The 12,934-nt window shown below is 42.8% G+C and overlaps 1 protein-coding gene across 1 annotated transcript in view; it reads left to right on the forward strand.

Annotated features, from left to right (window-relative positions):
• Positions 1–12,934, forward strand: part of LOC141205556 (uncharacterized) — a 116,458-nt gene that overhangs the window by 1,353 nt on the left and 102,171 nt on the right. The window lies entirely within an intron of this gene.

The raw sequence follows: 12,934 nt of genomic DNA on the forward strand, positions 1-12,934 counted from the left end.
TAGTCTCCCATGAAGACTATTGAAGCATGCAAAAAGTAAAAAAAAAATGTTTTTAAAAATATTAAAAAAATATAAAAAATTAAATCACCCCCGTTTTGCCCCATTCAAAATTAAAAAAACAAAAAACAAAAACCCACATTCACATATTTGGTATCGTCGCATTCAGAATCGTCCGATCTATCTAAAAAAATAATTAATCCGATCAGTAAACGGTGTAATGAGAAAAAAATTCTAAACTCCAGAATTACATTTTTTTGGTTGCCGCAACATTGTAATAAAATGCAATAACGGGCGATAAAAACATCGGATCTACCCCAAAATGGTATCAATAAAAACGTCAGCTCGGCCCGCAAAAAATAAGCCTTCATTCTGCCCCAGATCACGAAAAATGAAGACGCTATGGGTCTCGGAAAATGGCGCCTTTTTTTTTTTTTTTTTTTTTTTTAGCAAATTTTGGATTTTTTTTCACCATTTAAATAAAAAGAACCTGTACATGTTTGGTGTCTACAAACTTGTAATTACCTGGAGAATAATAATGGCAGGTCAGTTTTAGCATTCAGTGAACGTGGTAAAAGAAACTCCAAAAAACAACTGTGGAATTGCTTTTTTTTGCAATTTGACCGCACTTGGATTTTTTTCCTGTTTTCCAGTACACGATATGGTAAAACCAGTGATGGTGTTCAACAGTACAACTTGTCTCGCAAAATATAATCCCTCGCATGGCCATATTGCCTGAAAAATAAAAATGCTATAGCTCTGAGATACACAAAAATGGAAAACCCCATGGTTGTTAAGGGGTTAATGCAAATTTTGCTGAAATAGTTTGCAGACACAATGTATTGGGGGCACTGTTCATGGTCACCAGGCAGCTCAAATGATGGCCACCACGAACAGCCTTGGCACTATCTACCCCGTTTTCCAGATCCCTGGGATTACCTTGCCCATCACGCTTTAACCCCTCTACATGGATCTGGACTTACACAGAGACCCCTAGGCTTGGGCCACGGTGTTACCTAATGTTCTGTGGAGTGAGATGGGAAGAAGAATAGTCAGGTTTCCGTGTCAGAACCAGGAGGGCAAAGAAAATACAAAATCAGAAGACGCAGAAGGAGTCCATAAATGGCCCGGGGTAACAACAGGAAACAAATACACAAGTGGGGAGCAGAGCACAAAGAACTGAACCAGAGGAGAACAAGGCTGTATCTGGCAGCTTCGGGCAATATGCTCCTAGCTTTAGTATGGTGTAGTGCTTTACAATTGGCTGAAACAGAGAGAAGATTACGCCAGCTGGACAGCACAAACACCCATACTGCCAGACTGGATGGTACTATAGGTCCCATGCACCCTAGCCTGCACCACCCAGAGCTTCTGGTTCCAATGTCTCCATCACTAGTGCTGCCTGCAGAATGAATAAGGTGGCTCCTGGTTACAAAAGCAGACGTTGCAGGGGCAGATCCCAGAGGAGATGGGACCCACCGTTTGCTGAAGCCCTAATATGACAAAATGGCAGAAAACCAGAGATACTCCATCTTGGAAATTATAACCCACAATGAATTAATCTTTAGAAGTAGTAACTATTTTGAAACCACAGACACTTTCTGGAAATTAGCACACAGTGGATTTTGGAAAGTGAAAATTGCAAATATACCATTTTATTACCCAACACATAGTACCAAGATTGTGTTCCAGGAGACACACATCGTAAATTAAGTGGATTCTTCTCACTAGAATAATGCCAAATACATGGATGCTAAATGTGATTTGGGCACACTGCAAGGCTCAGAAGCGAGGGGAAGATTTGACTTTGGGAGAGCGGATATTGCCGAATTGGTTTATGGAAGCCATGTTGCTTTTCTGGAACCTTTGAGCCACTAATAATGTGGGAACCTCTGTTTTTCCACTGACAGATGATGGGCCTGAGTGGGTTTTTTTTTGTGAGTTGAGCAGAAGTTTTTATCGGTATCACTTTTGCCTGTATAACATTGTTTGTTGGCTTTTTATTCCAGATTTGGGGGGCAGAATGAACAAATAGTTGAACACCACACTCTACTTGTTCATCCTATGAGGTTGTCTTGGTGAATAATTCAATATTTTTACATAACTTGGCATTTTTATAGATAACTTAACTAGAAATGTTCAAAAATATATAATTGTTTTTATTCTTGGCAGATGACTGTACAAGGAGATCAGAGGGACAACTGACATCTTCAATTTTTAAATCATATGATCCAGAGATCCCACAGGATACAATTCAAGTGAATTCCATTACTCCAGATATACCATCGTCCCTTCACAGCAAAGATTTGTCATCTGATCCTATGAAACAGGTCCTGTCTTCTGATTCATTACCGATCACTAAGGAAAATCGAAGTCACAAAATAAGCATTAAAAAACGAATTGCTCCTAAAGCAAAGACGCCATTTTCACGTTCAGAATATGGAAATAGTTTTCCCCTCCAAAAGTCTTTTCTAAAAGATCAAAAAATTCACACAGCGGAGAATAGATTTTCTTGTTTCAAATGTGGGAAATGTTTTAAAGAGAAATCAGACCTTGTTAGTCACCAGAGAACTCACACAGAGGAGAAGCCATATTCATGTTCAGAATGTGGGAAATGTTTTTTTTGGAATTCATATCTTGTTAGTCACCAGAGAAGTCATACAGGGGAGAAGCCTTTTTCATGTTCAGAATGTGGGAAATGTTTTAACCTGAAAGCGCATCTTCTTGGCCACCAGAAAATTCACACAGGGGAGAAGCCTTTTTCATGTTCAGAATGTGGGAAATGTTTTGTAGATAAATCAAGTCTTATCAAACACCAGAGAACGCACACAGGGGAGAAGCCTTTTTTATGTTCAGAATGTGGGAAATGTTTTGCAGAGAAATCAAGTCTTATTCCACATCAGAGAACTCACACTGGGGAGAAGCCTTTTTCATGCTCAGAATGTGGGAAATGTTTTACAGAGAAATCAAGTCTTCTCAAACATCAGAGAACTCACACAGGGGAAAAGTTTGTTTCATGTTCAAAATGTGGGAAATGTTTTACACAGAAATCAAATTTTGTTAGGCACCAGAGAACTCACACCGGGTAGAAGCCTTTTTCCTGTTCAGAGTGTGAGAAATGTTTTAACCACAAATCAGATTTTGTTAAGCACCAGAGAACCCACACAGGGGAGAAGCCTTTTTCTTGCTCAGAATGTGGAAAATGTTTTCTGAATAAATCTCTTCTTAGTCACCAGAGAAGTCACGCAGGGTAAAAACATTTTTTATTTTCTTAATATGAGATTTTTTTTTACTTGAAAATCAATTCTCAATTCTTTTTTCATGTTCAGAATGTTGGAATGTTTTACTCGAAAATTGTATCTTCTTAAAGGGGTTTTCCACTACTCCCGTTGTTATGCCTCATGTTTGCCTTGATTAAATAAAAACACTAATACTCAGATCCTGTGCTGGCGCTGGTACAGCAGTGTCGGGACTCACGTTCCTTGGGCTCACTTGAGGTTGTTATATCACACGAGCCCTGAGCCTAATCAGTGTCGGCTTCACTGTCACTACCTTCGGACATATTGAACATCAATACGAAGCCAGGGAAATGGATGCTATCTGACTTCTTTGTGAGGTTAGATTTGTTTGAAAGTGGGGACAGTGACGCCAGCACTGATTGGGAGCAGGGCTTACATGACGTAACAACCTCACATGAACCCTGAGAATGCAAGTGATGGGAGGTTTGTATAAGTGTTTTTATCTTAATAGGACCAAACAAGAGGAATGAGAGGGGGTTGTTAAACCCTTTTAAACATCAAAAATCCCACACAGAGATAAGTCATTATCATACATAGTGTGAAAAATGAATTACTGGAAAACTCGTATCAAGAATTAACTCAAATGGGAAGAAACTATATATGTTACTGACAAATTGTACAAAAGCATAACAATCGTATAATTAAATGAGAAAGGGAAATTACCTTAGAACTTACCATAGTTTTTGGCCTATAATATACACTTTTAGCAAGAAAAAAATCTTGCTAATAAATGAGTAGGTGTTATAGACTGGAGGCAGCTTCCTGTAACAGGAGAATGCTGAGACACTGTCCTTCCTGATCACTGAGAGAACTGCTCTCTCTCCTCTAGCCCCAAATTTATGTAACTGATTGATGCAGAGCAGGAAAGGAAGGTACCGGGACCTTCACAGAGGTTGCACTTCCAGAGTGAGCAGCTGAAGGACCTTATATCTGATTAGCTCAAGGACCTTTCAGATCATGTAACACTGTTTTACATATTTTCAAAAGTTGTCAGGTTTAGTTATGAAATGAGCCATTTCTTAATGATTTTGACCTTCTGAATTAAAATCTGACAGTGAAGTGGGCATGACTTGGCATCCGAAGAAGATTGCCCCTTGACTGCAGTGCTCTGGCAGCCTGTGCCATTATTTAGCGACTACCTCAGCACCTGTCCTATTAATATAGCTCCAGCACTGTCCCATTACCCAGGAACGATGACCAGACGGCTCCAGCCATGATATCATTATTGACAAAGCCTTAGGGTCCTGCTCCCTAAACACCTTCCACGTGATGTCCTAACCAGAATCCACTTCTTTCATATTAAAGAGTACCTGATCTTCTGCTCAAGAAAGAAATGGAAACTCCCCAAAACTTTCAACCAAGTGAAGATTTTCTATTATGTGTCCTTTACTACCATTTGCTTTTGCAGGAATCTGTCCCCCATTACCTCTAGTCTCAGGGAGAACATGATCATTTACAGTTGGGACTTCCCCTTAAATCTCCTCATTAACCACAGCAATGCCTGGCACTCCATCGCAATATACGAAGAGGGTAGAGACCTACTGAGAAGATGGGACTTCAACATCTCAGATCATCCTCCAGAGGAAAATTTGAACCCATGTCGAAGGGAGAACGTCTGGCAAACTGTCCCTTCCAGAAAAACAGGAAAAGACCGCTGAGGTTACTTAGGCATGTATTTGGGTGTCTGTCGGAGTTGTGTGCCTACCTCGGCATTGACAAAGTACTCTCACATAATTGACCTCTTATTTGTCTTGCTTATCTTTTAAGTTGTTTTTTTCTTTTTTCTTTTTTTTTTGTTTAGTCTATCTGTGGTTTTAGTTAGTGTAACTGATATTCCCCTTATTTTGTTAGTGTCTTAAGTCTATCTCAGATGGCTCTTAACCCTTTACGACCTTGGACGTATCCATATGTCCAGGTCGGTAGGTACTAAGGTCCGTCATCTGTCAATTGAAATATAGAAGGCTTCCACGTTACTGGTAGTACAAAGGCTCTGGAAAAGCGTTATGGCTCTCGCCCTCCCAAAAGAAATTCAGCAAATTCTGCGCTCCCAAATCCAAATACCCCCTCCCTTCTGAGCCCCAGTACTTAATCTTTAATGCACATTTGTCAGGGTGATAGCATCCTGACACTCCTTTATTATTCACCAGCTTTCATTGAAGCTTTGCAGGTGATAAGAAACCACTGGAACGTGATGAAAATAACATAGTTCATTTAGCATCATAGGATCCTCGTCCTGTGCAGTCCTGGTGGTCAGTGGTGAGAATGTATTGTAATTGACACAGTCTATTATCACTCCGCCTTCACATCATTGTTGCCTTCTGGGACTTCCGGAAAGCGGCTGTTTCTTCTTGTAACTTTTGAGAATCTCTGGAATTTAGAAATATCAAAAGTCTTTATTAAGATAAAATTCATAATTGCAGTAACTTGATTGAAGTCTTCATTCCCTAATCTAATACCAAATCTGGCAGCTTCTTAACCTATAATATCACAGTGTAACATAGCAATCAGTAATATTCATCAAATTATTATCAAAATATTAATATAAATTATGTTTGGAATAATAAATCAATAATAGATAATTCATTATTAACCAAGTTTTTCATGTGATAGAACATTTTTATATAATAGGTGTAATTACTTTTTCAACCCATAAGTGTCAGTGTGTTTTGATGTAACAAGTGTTTATATCTTTACTAGAATGTTGTGTACTGTGTAAAGGTCACTAAACTTCTCTATGTACGGTATAAAGGTCAATATAATTCCTTATGTTTTGTATAAGCATCACCATAATCCTTTGTATACTGTACTAAGGTCAGTACATTGATCTACTGTATATACACTATAAAGGTCATTAAAATGCTCTGTGAAGTATATAAGACCCTTAGAATGCTCTGTACATTGTATAAAGGTCACTAAAATGCTCTGTGCTCTGTACACGTTAATAGAAAACTCTATACACCATGTAAACACCAATGCATAGCTTATAAAGGTTGCTAGAATGCTATTTATACTGTACTAGCTGTACTACGCGGCTTCGTCCGGGTTAATAAATGGTGTTAGCAAAATAGAATGTGTTAACAAAAATTTATTCTCCACACAAATAAAACAAAACAAATAGAAATGTAATTATTAAGAGACCATATCCATTTTTCCTATCTGAACTTTAGAATTATCCTGATAGTTTATGGTCTGACTGGTAACAAAAGCCAACATGTTTCAAATCTCCAACCATTTCCTGTGCCCTGGTGGAAGAAATAGCAATTCTCTTAGTGGCAAGTCGGCCTTCTCTCTGCTGAGATGACTCATTGGCCCTTGAGGAAGCAGCTGTTCTTCTCTTATCTGCAAGCCTCGCTTCCCTCTCCTCAGAAAGTTCATTGGCCTTTGAGGAAGCAGCTCTTGTTTTCATGTCTGCAAGCCTCGCTTCCCTCTCCTCAGAAAGTTCATTGGTTCTTGAGGAAGCAGCTCTTGTTCTCTTTTCTGCAAGCCTTGCTTCCCTCTGCTCAGAAAGTTCATTGGCTCTTGATGAAGCAGCTGCTGTTCTCATGTGTGTCAGCCTTGTTTCTCGGTCTTCACATTTTTCATTGGCCTGTAATGCTGCTTTTCTTTTCGCATCAGCTGACATTTGTGCCATGAAATTCCTTTTCTTATGAGGCATTATTGTGGTAAAAATAGTCTGTAACTGGCAGTTTCTATATCCTCTCACATACAAGTAATGTGACTGACATCAGCCTTTCCACCAACACATCCTAACTGACATCTTATTACCTTACACAAGCTTTGTTATACTGAGAATGTCCTTTATGATAAAAAGGAGGAACAAGGAGCAAAATGGTAAAGAGCAATAGAAATTTTAATAATTAAGTTAAATATCCATTTAAGGCAGGAGTCTGCCATAATAACATGTAGCCCTGGTCAGTAAGTAACAAATGCCTTACCAAGGGATAGCCTCTTGAGAAAGCCAAGAAACTGCTAGTCGAAACGTACATTGGGGCTCCTTCTTACCACGGTTTACCACCTTCCCCGCGCTCTCCATCTATCCCTTGGTAAGGCATTTGTTACTTACTGACCAGGGCTACATGTTATTATGGCAGACTCCTGCCTTAAATGGATATTGTGTGTACCCCTGGTTTATATTTTATTTCTTCTTTTTTGCCTGCCGTGCTCTTTCCCATCTTCCTTGCCTTTACCCAATGCAATGGTCTGGGGGTTATGAGCTTATGAGTACTGGGTGTTCCGGATAGTATGCACTTTTCTCTCGTTCCATGCTATGACTATATTACCTATGTGATGATGTTTATTTATTGAACTTAATTATTAAAATTTCTATTGCTCTTTACCATTTTGCTCCTTGTTCCTCCTTTTTATCATGTTCTTCGGAGTTGGTATATTTAGGCTGATTCTGGCACTGTCCAACTGCATCAGCCATGTTTCTTTCTGCCTTTTTTTACACATAGGGCCGTTCTGTATGTTCTAATGAGAATGTCCTTTGTTGCCTATATTAACCAATCACAGCTCAGATTAATTAACTGTAGCAAAATAGAAGCTGAGCTGTGATTGGTTGCTATTGGCAGCCTGATAAATCTTTGGGAGATGAGTTTTGTGTGTGCTGAGGGTGGTATATGTGTTCAAGCACGTTGTAGTGTGTGGCGCATTTTGTGTGTGTGTTCATTAGAGATGAGCGGTGTTCGACTGGGACTGTTCACCAATCTCAAATTCGAGCTGTTTTGGGCGGTGTTCGAGTCGTTCGACGAACCCGAACGATTTGAAAAAAATTCGGCTGTTCGAGGTTATGTTCGATAACTGTTCGTGCACCAAAGGCGAAACTGGATTTGTTCACAGTAATCCTGTTAATCAATGTTAATAGACAGTTTCAGTGTAAAGTGGGTGGGGGGAGGGGCAGGGGATAGATCTCTGCAGAAATAATGCCTATCTCCATTTTTTTTTTCTTTCCCGCATTTACAGTGGGGCGGTGCAGTCTGTCAGCCTATCAGCAGCGCACACACGCAGTGAAGTGCTTTTATTTTTACACAAGCAAGGGCATGTGTCATTGGCTGTGTATGTCACATGTCCTTGCCCTATAAGACCCAGCCATTTTCCCCGTCGCCACCATTTTCTCACTGCTTCAGCTGAGTGTTAGACGGCACCGCTGCTTCTGTGTGGGCTATACAGTATAACTGTGTGAATTGGGAGCGAATTTGCTGTTAAATAGACAGATCGGTTTAGGGAGTAGGGACTAGTTGTAATTGCAGCCCTTTTGAGGGCTAGGTTACAGCAGTTCCTAGCACTTTTTGCCAGGCAGGTCTGTGCCAGTGCTGTGCAAGTGTTTTTCACAGCATTTGGCTAAATGTAGCTAAGCCAATCCTTTTGGCCTGTAGCAGTGTCTGTTACTCATTGGAGTAGCCCATCTGAACCAAGCTACACCACCTCTGTATCTAATAATAATTTTTTACTGCATCTAACCCAGTAAATCATTTTGGGCCTGTAGCAGTGTCTGTTGCTCATTGGAGTAGCCCATCTGAACCAAGCTACACCACCTGTGTATCTAATAACAACTTTTTCACTGCATCTAGCCCAGTAAATCATTTTGGGTCTGTAGCAGTGTCTGTTACTCATTGGAGTAGCCCATCTGAACCAAGCTACACCACCTGTGTATCTAATAACAATTTTTTACTGCATCTATCCCAGTAAATCATTTTGGACATAGTAGCAGTGTCTTGTAGTCAGCAGAGTAGCCCACCTATGAAGCAAGCTACACAGCCTGTGTATCTAATAAAATTGTTTTACTGCATCTAACCCAGCCAATCCTTTTGGGCTAGTACCACAGTTTGGCCACTCAACTCTGCTCGGTTTCCATCCATCGTTTTTTGTGCAAACAACTACAGAGTTGTCAATTAGTTAACCACCAAAATGAGTGTCAAAAGGCCTGCTGCTGGTGGAAAGGGGAATAGGCGTGTTGGAAAGGGAAAAAAAGGTTGTGTCCGTGGGGTAGGTGTTAAAGCAACAGTAACATCTGCAGAAGAAAGACCATCTTCCAGCCAAACTAAGATGTCTACTTCTTTTCGTGGACAATGTGATACGATCCCTTTCTTACGGACACGCCCATCGCTACAAATTCCAGATGAGGCACAAAAACAGCAGGTGCTTCAACGGATATCAAGTGCTCCTTCAAGTGGGCTCTCCTCCACCTCAACTTCAACATCACAAATATTCCAGTCCTCAGAGGTGTCACCCCAATCGCACTTTCTTCCTCACAGCTCCCAAGTCTACAGCTGCCCGTCTGAGTATGGGGTAACACAGATGGTTGAGTCTGCAGAGTTGTTTACTCATACTATAGCCTGGGAATCAGAGGTCTGCTCCAGAGCTTCTGTGAATCCAGACGAGGAAATGATCTGCACTGATACCCAGAATCTTTATGAGTCGGATCCAGGACCAGATGAAGAAGGTTCTGAGCATAATGTAGACCCTCGTTCCCAAACTGTAACTCCTGTTGGTGGAGACAATGATGAAGACGATGATGAGACTCGGATACCTGATTGGAGCGACAACTTGACTTTTCGGTCAGGGCAGGAAGAGGTTGGCTCTGAGGACGACAGGTGTGAGAACGTGATGATGATGAGGTTGGAGATCCCACTTACTGTCAACCCACAGCCAGTCGATGAGGTCAGCAGAGGAGGTGGACGAGGATGCTATTGACGACGAGGTTAGGTTGCGCTACACCAGCATGTCGCACACAACATCACCGCTTCTTTGAGAAACTCTGTGTGTGACGGTGCATTTCACCACCGACACTTGGACGAGTAGGCATGGACAGGGGCGTTACATGTCGCTGACTGGGCACTGGCTAACTATGGTGACAGCAGGACAAGGGGCTGCTGTCCAAATCTTGCCGTCCCCACGATTTGTGCGTCAATCCTCTTTATCTAGAAGTTCCTCCACTGCTTCTGCCTCCTCAACCTCCTCTCGGTCCTCCACTTGCACCCAAAGCCTGTCTGGTCATGCCACAAGCTTTCTAACTGCGCAGAAGGGATCCTGCACACCTCCTTACTATGCTGGCAGCAGGGCTCAACGGCATTAGGCGGTTTTTACTTTGAAATGTCTGGGAAATGTGAGTCACACAGCTGAGGAGTTGTGGTCAGCTCTGGAGACCGAGTTTCATGAATGGTTGGCTCCACTGGACCTGCAGCCAGGGAAGGCCGTGTGCGACAATGCTGCAAACCTGGGTGCGGCCCTTCGCCGGGGCAATGTCACACACGCGCCTTTTATGGCTCACGTGTTGAACCTGGTTGTCCAGCAATTTTTAGCCCACTATCCCGGACTAGATGGCCTTCTGCAGAGGGCACGGTCGCTGTGTGCTCACTTCCGCCATTCGCATCCCGCAGCTCAACGACTTACATCTCTACAGAAGTCGTTGGGCCTGCCAGTTCCCCGGCTGAAATGCGACGTGCCGACACGGTGGAATTCAATTCTGCACATGTTGCAGCGACTGTGGCAGCACCAACGAGCCCTGGTGCAATACGTTCTGACGTATAGCCTGGGCCAACGAGATCCAGAGGTGGGGCAAATCACGCTGCAGGAGTGGTCTCAGATCAGGGACCTATGCACCCTTCTGCACAGTTTTGAAATGGCGACGAAGATGTTTAGTGCTGACGATGCCATTATCAGCATGACTATTCCGGTGATTTACATGCTGGAGCACACATTAAACAGAATTCGGAGTCAGGTGGTGGGGCAAGAGGAGGGGGAAGAAGTAGAGGAGGAGTCATATGCGGAAGGGATAACATCTCCAAGGTCCAGACGGTCGGCAGCACCAAGGCGGCAGGCATGGGAGAGTGGGGGAGAGTGATTAACGAGGGCGCATGGTAGCAGCCAAACTGTTGAAGAAGGTGCAGGAGCCGAGGAAGAAGTGAAGGACGAACTGGCGATGGGCATGTAAGACTCATCAGATGAGGGAGACCTTGATCACATTTCTGTTGTGCGAGGTTGGGGGGAGAGGGCAGAGGAAGGAAGCCTGATTCTTACCTCGCCACCAACACAACAAGGACTTGGCCTCCTGGATGCACAAGACACATGAGTGCCTTCTTGCTGCACTACCTGCAACATGACCCTCGGATTGTCAGAATTCGAAGTAATCCCGACTACTGGGTTGCCACACTCTTAGATCCCCGGAACAAAAGTAAATTTGCTGAAATAATTCCTGCCATAGAAAGGGATTCATGCATGCAGGAGTATCAGCAGAGGCTGTTACAAAATCTTACATGTGCTTTTCCACAAAACACCAGTGGTGCACGTAGTGAATCTCACAGTTCTAACTTGCCAACCGTGGGACTGTCGAGTCTTCATCACTCAAACCATAACAGTAACACCATATCTGCTGGTAACAGCAATTTTGTGGAATCGTTTCACCACTTTTTTAGACCATCCTTTGCAAGGCCACAGGAGACAAGAAGTCTGACACATAGTCAACGCCTAGAGAGGATGGTACAGGAGTATCTCAAAGTGAACATCGAAGCCATGACTGTGTCACTGGACCCTTGCTCATTTTTGGGATTCCAATCTAGAAAAATGGCCTGAGCTCACCACTTACTCCTTGGAGATCTTGTCATGCCCCACAACCAGCGTTCTCTCTGTTCAGTGCTGCTCGTGGTGTGCTGACAAATAAGCACACGCCGCTGTCCACTGACAATGTAGACAGACTCGCGTTCATAATTATGAACAAATCATGGATCCGCAAGGACTTTTCTACACCTGTGTCATCCTTAGGAGACTAAAAGCTTGAGGATTTGTGAAAATCACCTCACCAACCATTTTAAGCAACTCTGGGGCAATTGATGCCACTTAAGTGGTGTCTGTGACACAATTTTTGGAAAAAATGGAGACTCTTTTTGGAGTCCCATTGCTGTGTTTTACATAACGTTGGCATTGTCAATTCCAGGTGGGTCGGGTCGCTCCCCCCACCCTTTTAACCGTAAGAAACTACATTCACTATAGCTTGGGGTAACACAGATGGTTGAGTCTGAAGAGCTGTTTACTCATACTATAGCCTGGGAATCAGAGGTCTGCTCCAAAGCTTCAGTGTCAGCGTAGTAGCCCAGCTGTGAAGCAAGCTACACCGCCTGTGTATCTAATAACAATTTTTAACTACATCTAGCCCAGGCAATACTTTGGGCCTAGTAGCAGTGTCTGCTAGTCAGCGGAGTAACCCAGCTGTTTTGCAAGCTACACTGCCTCTAGATCTAATTACAAATTTTTAACTTCATCTAGCCCAGGCAATACTTTGGGCCTAATAGCAGTGTCTGCTAGTCAGCGAAGTAGCCCAGCTGTTAAGAAAGGTACACCACCTGTGCTTTGGACACTTAATCTATTCAAATGAAACGCTTCGGGCCCCCGGGACACTCAGTGAAGAGCATCGGGGAGGCGCCCCAAGGCAAAGGGGCTGGGACTGGCGGTAGCACGCCTTGCGGCGAACCGCCAAGCTCGATCCTTATAAAAGCTTTTTAACTGCAGCAGCTTTAGTTGACTCTACTGGAGCTGGAATTACCGCGGCTGCTGGCACCAGACTTGCCCTCCAATAGATCCTTGAAAAAGGATTTAAAGTGTATTCATTCAAATTACAGAGCTTAGACCTGCCTCCACCGCAG

Source organism: Phyllobates terribilis, unplaced genomic scaffold, assembly GCF_046119375.1.
Source record: "Phyllobates terribilis strain yellow unplaced genomic scaffold, ASM4611937v1 Scaffold_140__1_contigs__length_4765195, whole genome shotgun sequence".
Lineage (NCBI taxonomy): Eukaryota > Metazoa > Chordata > Amphibia > Anura > Dendrobatidae > Phyllobates > Phyllobates terribilis.